Genomic DNA, 15,638 nt, shown 5'->3' with positions numbered 1-15,638 from the left:
ATGTAAAGGCCTCTGGGCGGAAAGACTTAAAAAACTCATGGATCCAAAGCCAATAATTCTAGGCTTGCCTACAAAACTAAAAAATATGCAAGAAACTTTTCAGCTGGCCATAAAAAGGATATTTAGGCTCCGAGACTCCCAGATGTCAGAGCCGAGGGCCCAATGGTAGCCCCTGGAAAATGAGACACCAAACAAAGTGAGCTATTTTTGGCTGCGTGACGATTTTCCAAACTATGGAAATTTTTTGACTCCAAGTCTTGTGAGAGGACTACAAATGCCAACATTGGTTGAGAGTATCAACCATCGGAAGGTGGGGAACTAGCCACCGATAGCCCAACTTGGGTTTGTAACTGGTCTTATGAGTGGTAGGATACCGCTTCCAATCTTTCCACCATGGGTGAGATGAATGAATACCAAGCTTGTGCAATAGATGGGGAGGCACCACAAAAACTAGAAGATCAAATGTCTGTCGATCTGGATGGATAATCTTGAACTAAACCTGCAAATCCCCCCATGAGTGAAGGCTCATAGTAACCCTAGAAAAAAAATCTTTGGGCATCTTGATTCCCCTTCTAAATAAGTGCAATGCACTAGCTCCTTGAATTTTAGCTAATAGAACAACTTGAACAACAAAAAAGGGAGACCACCTCAAATTTGGTATGTTCATAGAGAGCCCATCTCTAAACCCATTGCCTGCCCTATGAAGCCATGGCTTGATGGCTTCCCAAGCTTTTCAAATGCTTTTAGCAACAAAGGTGCCCTAAATCTGCACTAGTTCAGTGGTAACAAGAAGGGTTTGAAAGCCAAACCCCTTCCAAGCAGGTCGGTTAACTGGAAAGCTTGGAGAAATGCAATGTCACAACAAGATTTTCCAAGCTTCATCACTAGTGAGAGCCCAAATGACCCACTTAGCATAGAGGGAAATCTCTTGTTTGCGAGTGGAAAGTGGTCCAAGACCACCAGAATCTTTGGGCAAACAACAAAAGTCCCAAGCAACTCTATGAAAGTCGTGATGCACAGCATCAGAGGCCTAGAGGAAATCCCTTAGGAGGCATTCAAGCTTAAGGTATGATGCTTTGGAAGAGGCCTAACATGAGGAGTAGTATACATGTGTAGCAATCAGCACTTTAGAACAAATCTAAAATTTATCTACAAGGGAGAGAGGTTTGGTGATCCAATAGTCCAATTTCTTCTCAATTTGTGTCAGGACACCATTCCACAGTTCCACAGGGGAAGTTTGAGAAGCAAATGGAATACCCAAAAACTTAAAGATTTTGCCATGCTAAACCCATTTCCACCTATAGCACTACAGCCATTAAGGCCCCGTTTGGTGAGCGGAATAGGAATATGTATTCTGGAATACGTATTCTGGAATAGAACGTATTCCTGTTCTCCGTTTGGTTCAGCCAATATTTGATGGGAATTCGCGGACCCGAGAATTTATGTTTTCTAAAATAAAATAAAATGGAATAGGAATACGTATTCCAATACCACCTATTTTGGTGGAATTGCAAAACCCCATTTTTGGGCCAAAAATGGAATACGTATTCCATTTTTGCTTCGTATTCCAATCCGGTTTTGGTGCATCCAAACAAGGAATTCACAATTTTTGGAATACGTATTCTAGAATACATATTCCTATTCCGCTCACCAAACGGGCCCTAAGGGTCTAGCAAAAAGCATTATACTTTAGGCAAAAACTTTGATGCTTCACATCTCTTTTTGTTTAATTTATTATTATTTCTCTTATTACTTAGTAATAATTCATATTCTAACAAGAGGGCATCAAGACATCTAATGTTTCCAATATAACAAGTATGTAAACCCTCATATTTATTTTCTGAATTAAAAGCCACATTGATACTATAGCTATTAAATGTGTAATTTCTCCTACATTCATATTCTTTCTAAAATAATGGTATCATACAAATAAATAACATTTCACTCAAAGTCAAGACTACTCGAAATTCTTTAAGAGAATCACACATTTTAATTTCAAGATAGAGGTTAAGGTTCAAGGCACTTTTCTTAACCATGGAATGATAACTTGATGATTACACAAATATCTTATACCGTTGTCGTCTTTAGAGATGATTATCACCCCATATGCTAAGTTCCACATACAAAGAAAGATGGCCATCAACAAAGTGTCTATAATGCCATGGCTAATTAATTTCAAGGTCCTATGTCTCCCTTATCTTCAAATATATGAAATGCAAAACAAGACTATAAATGATACAATTCATGTATCAAAGATGAAGGTGAGGTTATCAAGTTTATAGTATTATCAAAATCTTGATTTGGGTATATAGGTTTACAAGTTTTGTTTGATAGCTTATGCACATTTGCAAGTTTAAAGTTCAAATTTGGAAGTTTATAGTTCAAGACTTGATTTTAAATTCTCCAAAGATGCAAAATCTTATTAGTAGTTTTTATATTCATATACTAATAATAAAGAGTCCAAAATAAGAATGATTGGAGCCTTGAATTACAACCATAGTGTGCTCTATGCAAGATACTACATTTGTTGCTTAGTAACTCTTTAATCATTATAATCAAGGTCTTGTGGATTTTATGATGGTTATAACTTTACTCAAATGTCATTCTAGCCATCTGTACTTATGAACCCATGACAATATTAAAATGATTGTTTATGTAACCAAAATCACCACATGCGAGCTTCCTAATGCCATCCATAAATAATAATAACCTATAATAGATTTTATCACAATCTATCTTCTATGTAAGTCAAGCTTTTAGTTAAGCATTGTTGAAATGTGCAATCAAAGAATGAAATACAATGACAATCTCAATATTATCTCAATAAAACTTCATCCTTGAATCCAAACATCTCTTAAGGCTCTGATCTCATACATGTTTAGGGAAGTCACATTTCTACATCTAGTTGATTATAGGGTGCAATTCATATATCTTTTTTTAACTAATAGAATGAAATGTGATTTATATCAATACTTTAATTTGTTTTGGGTACAGAATGCCATCAGCTTAGTCCTCTAGAACTCGAGTACTATATGCGTAGAAGACTACATAAATCACAATAAGATTCTTGGGCAGTTGGATTTCAGTCAATCTCTTCCTCATATTTTGAGTTTAAAATGAGTCCTATTTTTCTATATAAATAAATGAAAAACTAACCATGCCAGAATACAAAACAAAGACAAGACCAATTGATAGTTTTTTGGGCGATGCGACCAAATCAAGAACCACAAAAACAATGATGCCAATTTCCTTAAGTATAAATTAACTTACTAATTCCATTTAAGAAATTTATACCATTATATCACCTCTACATATAATGTATATAAGAAAAGTAACTCTCTAAAAAATAGCCTGAATATATATCATAACAATCCCCTATTAAAACATACTGTGGTGAAACATTGGACAACATAAAATATAGAGGGTTAGTTATATCTTACTGGAGCTGGATTGCTTGCATTTCCTCTCAGAGACTCTTACTTCTTCAGTATCCCGCATGATGCAACCTAAAGCTTGGCAGAGGAAGAAAATGACAATAGTGGAGCAAGGAAGAAATAAATAGATTAGTATTTCTTCTCTGGTTTGTGACTCCTGGTGTTGTACTCTCTCCCAAGACAGTCGCCTCAATTCTCCATCTCCATTTGCCTACTGAACATAATCTACCCTTTATGCTTCCAGAGATGTCAATTTCCTTCAAGAGATGTCAATTTCCCGTTCCAAAGATCTCATGGTAATACAGACAGCCAAGTTGGGCAGTGATCATCAAGTTTGGCTTGATAGTTCACAACCGCCAATTGCATTTCTTTAACATTTCTTAGCCTATTCAACAAATCGGATTGTGCATAGCCTACAATCATGGCATCCTATGATATCACATTTCTTTGAGGAATCCTAGATGCATTCCTTCAAATCCTTTATATATCCACTCGCTCTGTTAACGGTTTTTCCTTTGTTTCTCCCGCTCCAAAGCTGCTTCCAAGTCACCGTTTCTCTCCTAGGCAATCTCTCGCCGTGTTTTTCTTTCTCTTTCTCATGCCTTCATTTGCATTTCCTCCACTTTTTCTATCCACGCTCTCCTCTTTCTAGACCATTCGTTCTGCATTCATCACATTCCAAATCTGCAATCCCTTACCCTGTTGATAATGGTCATTGATGCCCTCTTCGTCTGGGTGCCCTCTCCTCTCTAAATTCAGGAATTTCTACAGCCTTAACCTTTTTTAATCGTCCATAACCTTCTGAAACCTCTCCTTATTGGGCAACCTAGAGGAATGCTGGTAAAGGTTGTCGAGTCCCATAACTTCACGTGATACTCATGCTTGTACCATACTCCCATTAATGCCTGCCCAGCAGACCATAACGTAGCTCCCTGCTTCATTAAATTGGCATTGACTGTCATTTTATTTCTTGTTATCATTTACTTGTTTTCTTTTCCTCCATGGTGGGATGTCACAGACATCTTCGGGGAACACTGATCCGGGACGGAACAACAATAAAGTCTTCAGTCATGAATGAGCAATACTTGTGAAAGAAACTGGTTATAGAATAACATGACCGTAAGAGAAATGAAGATCATTCCACTAAGTCATCATATGCATTGTCACAACCCGCTCAAGCAGTAGAAAGAAAGTAGCACTCTGAATTACATGCCGTGTACAGCATAAGCAAGGGGAAAGTGTATAGTGTTTCAATCTTTACCCTTTTCCTTGAAATGTGAAAACTTGTATGCAGGAAGAATTAGCTCATCCAATATACACAGTTGATGTCTGCATTTGACAATTGAAAGAAAGTGTCATAGAATGACAACTCTTCACGAAGCGTCTAATCTGAATCATGTTTTACTAATTTTTTGCCTTGTCAGAGTTACTTAACTGCATAGTATTCTGTCACCAGTAATCCCCACAAGAACACTTTCCATTTTTAAAATGACGAAATCGACTGACATCCCTTAATACAATTTCGCGTCCCACAGTTTGGGAAATGAACTTTGTAACAACATGGCAGTCATCACACACTCTAAGATTCTTCACAACTCGAATAGGTGTCCCAGGAGGTGTATTTTTAAGCACAAAAGCAATAGCTAGCTTCTCACTGTGGTAGATATGTTTCCATTCATACTCATTGTCGTCGCCTCTCAGTACAGAGTTTTTGGGAGACGCATACCCTAGAACCTCCATCTGACCAATCAGTGTCTCCAATGTCTGATATATCTCATTTGCCTGTGGATGCGATAGATCATCTGCCATGAATGAATGAACTCTGTTTTGGACCTCAGTCCAACTACACCCTGGTTCTTTTTTAACTCCTCTCTCCTTCATCAATTTCCTCACTTTTGCAACATTGTCCCAACTTTCAGCTTCAGCGTACATATGAGAGAGAAGTATATAAGGTCCAGCATTGTGTGGTTCCAACTAAAAAAGGTGATTCGCTGCCCTTTCACCTATTTTCGCATTCCCATAAATCCTGCAGGCACTCAGTAATGCCCCCATATAGCTGCATCAGGTTCAAATGGCATGTTATTGATGAAGGCTTCCGCCTCATCCAGATAACCAGCTCGGCCAAAAAGATAAACCATACAAGCATAGTGCTCCAAATCTAGCGTAATATTGTGATCTTTAAACATAGAATTAAAGTAAAAGCAGCCTTCCTCAATAAGGCCTGCATGACTACATGCAGTCAAGACACCAATAAATGTTACCTGGTCTGGTTTTGTGCCTGATCTAAGCATTTTTTCGAAGACTTCAATTGAATCTTTTGCACGCCCATTTTGGGCATAGCCTAATATCATTGAACTCCACGATACCGTACTTCGCAAAGTCATTTGGTCAAAAACTTGGCGTGCATCGTCTACACTGCCACATTTTGCATAAATGTCAACAAGAGCACTACTCACAAATACATTATTCTCAAGTCCATATTTGCAAATATAACTATGTACCTGCTTCCCAAGTTCTAACGCACTTAAACAAGCACATAAACTGAGTACACAGGCAAATGTAGAACGATCAGGTTTCACCTCTGCACAATACATTTGTCTAAACAACTTTAAAGTTTCTTCACTGCAACCATTTTGGGAATATCCTGAAATCATTGCATTCCACGAAACCAGATTTCGTTCAGGCATTTTGTCAAACATTCTTCGTGCATCTCCTGTTTATTTGCATTTAGAGTGCATGTCGACAACAGAACTAGCCGTAAAGACTTCGCGCTGAAATTCAAATTTGACAGGCATGGGCATGAATCTGCCTCCCACGTTCAACAAATTGTAAGCTAGCACAAGCCTGAAGAATGCTGCCAAAGGTGAACTCGCTCGGCATAACGCTTTCACTTCGCATTTTCTCAAAGACCGTAAGTGCCTCGTTTTCCCACCCATGTTGAGTATACCCTGCAATCATTGCATTCCATGAAACTCCTCAATATTCCCATTCTTCACATAGCCCGCAATCATATTGTTCCATGAAGAAACATCTCGAAAATTCATTTTGTCAAACACTTGTTGTGCATCCACAACGCTCACACATTTAGAATACATGTCAATTATCCGATTATTTAAAAATATGCCAGCTCTGAATCCAGTTCTGATCATATGGGAATGAATTATCTTACCTTTTGATAAAGATTTTGAGCTGATGCACTTGCAACTGTTGCGTATATATGGAGGCAATGGTTTTCCATTTGAATCGTCCATTGCTCCACGGATTTTTCCGCTCTTTTCCAGTGTTGAGCTGTATACGTAAAATATTTAACATTTCGCTCTAATCCCTTAAATTCTAACACCTTCTCTGTGACGGATTGAAGTCTACTCTGCCAGAAGCGAGAAAACCCTAGGTTGGCAATTTCCGTTGCCTTTATGTCTGTTTTTAAAAGAGGGTTACAAAAGATTAGGTGATAAGTAGGAGATAATTTCTGAAGCAAGTCAAATTGTGATATTGCTATTAGGATTTAACTCTGTGATTCTGAGTCGCAGGCAAAAGGATGAATAACTAGGGCCAAAGGCTCACCCAGCTATCCAAACCACTCTACAAGAGTTAACACAATGGAAACAAACACAAAGAACAGCAACCAAAGGAGGAGGAAGAGCGAATTACTTTTATTGATTCATCAAGATATCTTCATACATGCTTAGTTGTAAGGCCTTTTGAGTTACGGCCAATTACAATACATTCAGTTACAAAGATCCAATAGCGAATTCGCACTTTCAGTTCTGCTCAAACTCATTAACCCATGTTTTAAAGTTTGATATTGGAGCGTTTTGTGCATAAATACCTTAATACTCTTTGCAAGGATTCTTCCAGAGATGCAACAATAAATGCAATTCACACAAGTTTCATGTGTATCTTTTGCTTCTTTCTTAGCGATGGCGAAACTTAACACATTTTTAAATTGATTTATAGGACTTTTAATGATGAGTGCAACTCTACTAATGAAAATTTAATAAAAAATTTAAGCTTAAAGATAAAAATGAGTTTTAACATGTATAAACTTGTGATATTATTATCTATGTAATTTGTGACTCAAGTTTATTGATCTATGTTTCATTAGTGATTCACACATGAATTTATCTATCATGAGAATAAATGGAACACTTAGGACTTATTGGATCCAGGTGATGCTCGCAGAGGTGAAAAACGAGACTTCTTCTAAGGTCACCCATTCCAGTACTACTCCAACTTGAGTGCACTTCATGGTTAACTCACTTTGCTTGCAACCCCATTTGCAAAACATTCACGAGTGGTGTGCCTTATGAACCAATAAGTACTAGCAATGGCTGCCATAAGCTCTCAAAAGTCCATGTAATTATTATTTTTTCATTAATGTTGGAGATTACAATCATTGATGCTTCATGCAAATAAAATATTAATAATTTGATCATATTAGTTAATGAAATTAAGTTTTTAAACATCATATAAATATGCTATCAAAATATTTCATTTCAAATATAATAAAATAAAGTTTAGGAGATTGTGTTTTCTATTTAATTGTGGTTCTATATTAACTTTATTTATTTATTTAGATTTTATGGAGGGTTCAGACCTGCAAGGCAATCCAGCGAAGACATAAGGTCTGTGAGCTACCAACCAATGAAGGCAGCCACTTAAATGATTTAGGAACCCAATACGGGCTCACTCGTTCTTGAAACCTCTTTGGCTTAGAGCTAAGGATTGAAGGGCATCCCTTATGGTGTCGAAGCCTTGCACTCTGGAAGACTTGACCTGGTGGGCTCTTTGTGAGTCATTCAACTTCATCAGTAGACCAAGGGCCTATTGACTTATTAAGTAATTTGAAATGATAATTTTTTTATAAAAACTAAGAGAAGTATTTAGGTATAATGGTGTACTTGCTAAAATTATGTTTGTATCTATAATTTTAACTTTTTCCTACAATTCAATTTTTATTATTTATTTTTTATCTATGTATTTTTAGTCTTTAGAATAGTATTTGTATTTGTTACTAAGAAATTATAGTACTTACAAGCATTTTTAGAGTTTGTTGTGATGGGCGAGGAAGGCAACTTACTTCCTAGTTGTTAACTTGGCCAAAGTCATATGATGTTATAGATGGATGTTTAAAATGACTTAGAGTTTGCCATTTTCTACAATCTAGTGCAAAGATTTGAATATTTCATGATTAAGTCAACAATAGTGGCTAATTATAAGTACACCAACTTCAACCCATATTTAAATTTGGGTCAATCTCATGGATGCAATTTCAAGGCTAGGTTTACACCAATAAGGGATAAGGACTCATAATCCAATAAGGTGGGGGATGGATGCCAACTTTTACACAAAATTATTCCACTTGGACAATAGTTATTGAATTGAGGACAAATGGGATCAAAGTAAATCCAAGATAAAAGAGGAAATGTTTTATTATGTGTGTTTTTCACCCTTACATCATCCCCCACTTTGACTTGCATTGAAACTACTAAGAATTATGTAAACAAATTAATCAACCTAAAATAAGTGTCAAGTATGTATAAAAATAATCATATGCTGAATTGGAATGAATTAGACATCTAACGACCAAGGAGAGTAGTAGTAGAGTCATAAAATCTTGGAGAGGTGTCAAATTATCCATTACTCAACATGGTGGTTGATGAACGCTCAATCTAGATCTACATATCCTAAAATACACCAATCTAAATTCTAGTACATCACTCCTAGAGCCAATTGTACCTATTGATAATTCTAATTCTAATTTTCAAACATGCATGACAAATTTCTACCCCCTAAATTCAGCATAAAACTTTGAATACATCACATCCTCACATCAACATTCAAACACAAGATTTGCTATGACATTCATTGGAGAATTTTTTCTTTTGGACTAGGTCAACCAACCTATCAAAAGTAATCATCAAATGAGCAAATTTTTTATTCTAGTGTAATTAATTTAGTTGATGAAATCCATGAGTAGGGTATTGTTGTGATATCATGATAGATGCATTGCTTAAAGTTGAAAACATGCAAATATTTTTAAAAAATTCCAAACATAATATAGAGAAATAGTTCATCCAATAATAAAAACTTCTTATGGCATCTTAAGTATGTAGCATGGGTGAAACCTATTCTTGCATATCATCCATGAAATTATTGTAGCTATGTATATCAATATGATTAGGAGTAAGCTCTCTCATATACCCCAACATACTTCACTCTAATCATGGAATCCCACTTTTCTCCATTTTCCATAAACATTTAGTCACACCTCATTCATTTTCCTTTGCCATCTTGATATTGACAAGGATTGAGTGCACAAACTTAAAATATTATCTAGAGAACTCTTGACATGGACACCCTTTGACAACATACTACCTAATGTTCTCTTATTATGATATAGCTAGTGGGCATCTCCTCTTAATGCCAATCCATCAATGTACATCCCATACATCTCATTTCAACTTCCAACTTGATGTAACAACATATTGGGTTCTTGGCAATCTTGCATTACTAAAATATGTTTGTTCTTTAGTTTCTTATCTGTACAGTTACAATGTTTCTTGTAGCAATCCTTCAATTTTTTGACTTAGTTGTTGTGGAGCTAGGAACATATTCTAGACATGGTAATGGATTATTTCTAGGTTCACATTGCATTTGGTTACATCGACTTATGATAGATTCTTATTGGGGCATTGATGTTCTTCATAAGTTCTCAACAAATTTGTGTTTTTCAATCTAGAAAAGTTGTTTCTCAATTGGTTAAGCATGTTGCTGTGTATCTTGATGTTCTTGGATCATGTATGGACTTATATCTTGTCAAAATGGATTTATCAACTTATGTGATGATTTCTATGTAATTTAGGCCCTACCCTATATTGTAATACATTCTCCTAATTCTTGGAGCATATAATTTGTGTTAGAGTAATAAAGTATTTCCTTATTAATTAAATCGTGTTGATTTAATTATTAAGTCACTTATATCTCTAGTTTACGTAAGCTAAACTTTGGGCATATAATAATTAATTCTTTTATTATTTATTACCATGCAACCTAGGTTTTATCTTTTAGGGTATTAATCTCCTTTATAAGGATTGATCTCTTTGTATTTTATTCATTCACTTTTGATTATAGCAATTTATCTTTTTTCTCATAAAAAATGTATCATCCGTGGATCTGGGAATTGCAGCCTACATAGCTTGTTCTTCTCTCTTTATGTGACAGGTGTTTGCATGAAGGTGATTCTTGAGAGTTGTGGGTTTAGATCTTTCATCAACTTCAACATGGTATCAAAGCTCCAAATCTTGATGCCCATGTTATGTTTATGAGAAGTTTGGTTTGGCTTTTAGATCTATATTTTTTTCTCAAAGGGTTTCATTTTTTAGAGATTTTTCTAGATATGTGGGGTCGCTGATTTTCAGGTCACTTTGATCCCAAATGGACATCACCATTGAGCTCAAAACACCCAAAACCCCTTGCTTCCATATAAGGAACATCCAATTTGGACACAATTGGAATTTAAGGCAAAAAAAAATTGCTCCCAAATTGGGCATGTTTCCCAAGGTGACAATTTTAAGATTTCTCAAAATAGACATCAAGATTTCTTAGCATAGAAATTGAGATTTTTTGGCATGGAACTCGAGAGTATTCAATATAAAAATTGAGATTTTTTAGTACAAAAATAAAGATTTTTTGGCACATAAATTGTTATTTTGGCATAGAAATTGAGATTTTGGTATGAAAATTAATATTTTTGGCACATAAATCAAGACAATTAGTGTGTGCTGGCACAAAAACTAAGATGCTTCACTTTTGTTTGCCCTTTCCACTCTTTGTTGACCTACCTGTGGATTTTTGGATGTAACTTGCTCATCCAAACTTCTTTTTTTGTAAACGAGATATCGCTGAAAAGTTGGTTCTGAGCTCATTCGATTTGTAGTGCCTGCCCCTAAGTTGCATTTATGTTATCACTATCGAACTCTTTTAGGCCAATTTTATGTTTGATGATTAGTAGCATTATTTTGAGATTATCAAATATTGTTTCAAATTTAGTTTATTATATGATAAGATTACTTGGTACTCTATATTTCATGCATGCATGATGATTATTCAGTGATTTCAGTTATTGATGATGATTATCATATGTGTTTACTTATGGATACTTACCCCATACTGCATGTGTATGGTGTGTGTGTTTGTTTTCTTTCTATATGACATTTCTAATGTGGTTAAGGAAGGGAGCTGTAGTCACCTGCTAGTCGGGATCTGCCCAATGCACCACTTCCTGCCATTGTTTGTTTAGCTTAGAATATTGTGGTTGTACATGTGTGGATTTTATGCAGATTGCAAGTACCGAGTATTGACTTCCCTAAATTGCCAGGATGAGCGTACCCTATCGCATTATCTCAATGGTAAGAGAGGGGAAATAAATTCTTGAGTCCAAGTCCTAAAACCCTTTAAGCCATTTGTCCTAATTGAAAATTAGGACAAGTATCTGAGTCGAGTACCCTCTGAATGTGTCGAATGACGTTAAGTCGTGATTATAACCCTTTTGTTTGATTTTGTATGTGTTTTTTTGTGATAGGTTTTCATATTTAACTTTATGAGTCTTTGGTGTATTTTATATTAATTAAGTCTAATTAAAAGATTAAATTAATGATTTAATTTAATGGAGAATTATTATGATATTTTAATATTTAATTATATTTAATTAATTGAGAAATTAATTAAATAAGAAAGAATTAATTTGAAGATAAAGTTATAAGTCTAAATTTAGAACATGATAATATTTATTTAATTTAATAATAATATATTTAGAGTTCATTTTTAAATAAATACTAAATATTATTATTAATTGAGTTAATAAATATTCTATCAATTAAGTTTCTAAAATAAATTAAAAGTGGAAAAAGATATTAAATTATTAAAAGATTTTAGATTGCATGTTGCGTGTGTGAGATTAAATAAAATAAATTAATTAAAAGATAAAATAAGTGAATATAATAATGATATTTTAATTTCATAAAATGCGCATGAGATTAAAGTTAATAAATTAATTAAAATAGAAGTTAAGTGAAAAATTAAATAAAGTTATTTAATTAATTCATTCGACGTGCATGAAAAGATAAATGAAAAGATTAATAAAAGTTAATTTAGAACTCGAGTCTGGTGAGCAAGGAGTCCTCTCGGGTGAACACACAATTAGTGCCCTGATTTGAGGAGAAAACTCCTTATTACCAATTGAAGGTTCATTTTTTAGGGACAGGAAATTCGGAGACGAATTTTGGACATGAATTTTGGGGAACAAATTTGGATGTGAATTTCAGAAGGAGAATTCTAGAAAAAATTTCAGAGAAAGGTTCTTGAAGAGGAACGAACTCTCTCATAGTTTTCGAGTGGTTGCATATTAGCATCAGGTTCAGGTAGAGTCTTATGTTTTTTATTACTGATTAATTACACAATTTTCCTTTCCTGTCTTCTTCGTGCCTGTGGATTGTAAATCCAATTCTCTATGATGAACCTTTAAACATTTCAATATTGTAAATTATTAAATGCTTGACAATATCTTCTACATACGTAGAGGATTAGAAAAGATATCACAAAACCCTCATTTTTCTAGATTAAAGAAATTAGAATTTTAATTTGGGAAGGGTTTGAATCTAAAAATGAAGATTTTAAATTGAAAAATTCGAATGGTTAATGAAATTTTCTCTATCAGATTATAATTGTAAATGTTATTAAAAAATAAAATAAATAAAATAAAAAATAAAATAAAAATTATTTATTTATTTAAAATATTGTTATTGGAAATCTAAAATAAATTAAATTACATGTTCAAGCAATTGGAAGGGGATTAGTATTAAGATTTTCTTTAAGTAAAAAATAAATAAATAAATAAAGTACATATATATAAATAAAAATAGTGTTTGAATTTAATTTTTAATAAAATTTAAATTAAAAATATAGATGTTAAAAAGGAGATGGTGTTAATTTTAAATGAACTTTAAAAAAAAGTAATATATATACTATTTACTAAGTTTGGGGTTACGTTTTTTAAAGTTTAAAAAAAAAATTATAATTTTTTTTAACTTACCTCACTTGGCGGCGTCCCCAATACTGTCCTTGCAAATTGCAGGCGATGGAGGATTTAGTGGGGGTCGCATGGCTTGACAGGCCGATGACCCATTTAACATAGGAATATGATTTATGTTTAATGTTTTTAAGTTTTTAAAAAAAAAAAGAGTTTATTATTATTTTAAATTAATAACAATTTATTAATAGTTTTATTTATTAATGATTTTTATTATTATTTCAATTAATAATATTTATTAACCTATTTAACATTAATTGTAATAGTTTAATATTATTATTAATCATTAATAATATTATAATATATTTCTTTATTGTTATTCAATAATAATTATTAATATGTTTTATTAATGTTTATTAATTTAGACATTAATGCAAATAAAATTAGTTAATTTTTAATTTATGAAAATTATTTTATTTATGATTAATATTTACGGAGATATTATTATAGGTATTTGTATAATTATTGATTAATTTAATTAATTAAAAATTAATTAAGTTAATTGTTAATTAAAGTTATTCAATAGGATTTTAGTTTAGTTAACTATCAATAATATTGATTTAATAAAATTGTAATTATTCTATATAAATCAATAATTGTTACTTTTATAATTTAGATAAATAAATGATTGTTTATAGGGTAATTGTATAATCGTGTAAATATAGAAATGGGTTAATTGCGAAAACTTATTACTTGAAACATATATGAAACTGGAAATAGAAACCTTACTTTAATTCAACAATATTTTATCATTCAAACCCAAATGTGAGAGTGTGATGTTTTTTTTATGTGTACTATCTATGCTTTGGGGTGTTGGGGGTTGATTTGGTTTGACCAGTTTAGGTTGTTACCAAAGGCTCAAGGGTTGTGTGAGGGTGATGTTATGATGATTGGTTCTTGATCTTTCTAAACTCAACCATGGTAATGTGATGCTATGCTCTATGACATGTTTGTATTTACTGTTTGTTATTGCTTTCTAGTCTTCTTGTGTGAAGCTAAGGTGTATGTTTATGAGATACCTGACTTAACCATTTTTGAGTCATCGATCAATTATATTTGATTTGTTTTCCAGTCACTTTGAGAGGACTGAGATGCTTTGGATGATTTTTTCTTGATGATGTCATGTAATGACATGTTTTGACTTGACCATTTTGGAGTCTTCGATCAGTATTGTGATTTATTTTGGTTGCTCGTTGAGAACCATTGGATATTGTGATTTATCATTGATGCCTTCAGTTGCTGATAGAGAATTGTTGTGCTTATTATGATTATCATTTGATGATTTTCAGTTGCTCATGGAGAACTAATGTGATTATTGTAGATTACATTTATGATGCTTTCCAGTCACTTGTATAGGGCTAAGGTGATTTTGTGATTTGTGATTTCATGAGCCTAGGGTAGGTTATCTATGTATAGTGTCGGGAAGTGGCTTGCAATGGGGAATAGGGGCCCTAAGTGGCTCTAGGGATGACTCATGGTAAGTTATTTTTTTAATAAGTGATAACATTACACTAAATGGGGATTAAAATGAAGCTAATAAGATAATTGTATATTCTCCCCCATGCCTCGAGTGCTAGTACAGACTAGAATGGGGTAGGGAGAATGCTTGGTTACAACCTTGCATTCCACAGTGTGCCTCATCAATATGAGAGGATACTACCGGCTGCAGGGATCACTAGGGACCTAAGATTCCCATGAGATTGCTCAGGGATTGCTCAGGTAACTTCTACATGACTTTTGCAATGACACTTTCTCACTTACATAGTAGGTTTCCTACGTGTCTTTGTGGCGCCTCTGGGTCTAGATGTCGATCCATGTTGGAACCCTTGAGTTAGTATACTTTTAGGATTTTTTGGACTTAGAGAGTACTTGTGTTATGTGGTTTGATATTCTGTTTAGGACTTGAGACTATCTCCTCAGCGCGGTGGGAGTGGGTCATTTAGGTTCCACATGGTCCAGTGGTAGTGCTTTTTACTCTTACCATTGAGATTCGTTCATAGTCACCATGGCTGGAGCTTTTTGGTATGCTTGGTTATCATGTTTAGATGATGTTGTTTACTTATGCTTTATTGTAGCATGTTAGATTTCTTTATGCATATGTTGTAGCATGTTTT

At 33.8% G+C, this 15,638-nt stretch overlaps 1 pseudogene across 1 annotated transcript; it reads right to left on the bottom strand.

The window, feature by feature from the left end:
• Positions 1–3,219: 3,219 nt before the first annotated feature.
• LOC149561532 (pentatricopeptide repeat-containing protein At1g11290, chloroplastic pseudogene) lies at positions 3,220–7,048 on the bottom strand (annotated as a pseudogene). The gene has a single exon (XR_016363825.1). The product of XR_016363825.1 is annotated as a pentatricopeptide repeat-containing protein At1g11290, chloroplastic pseudogene (transcript).
• Between the last annotated feature and the right edge of the window lie 8,590 nt (positions 7,049–15,638).

Source organism: Cupressus sempervirens, chromosome 4, assembly GCF_028749045.1.
Source record: "Cupressus sempervirens isolate cs-2001-9-10 chromosome 4, ASM2874904v1, whole genome shotgun sequence".
Classification (NCBI taxonomy): Eukaryota; Viridiplantae; Streptophyta; class Pinopsida; order Cupressales; family Cupressaceae; genus Cupressus; species Cupressus sempervirens.
The sequence above is the reverse complement of the archived record's forward strand: the minus strand, read 5'-3'. Positions and strand labels throughout refer to the sequence as shown.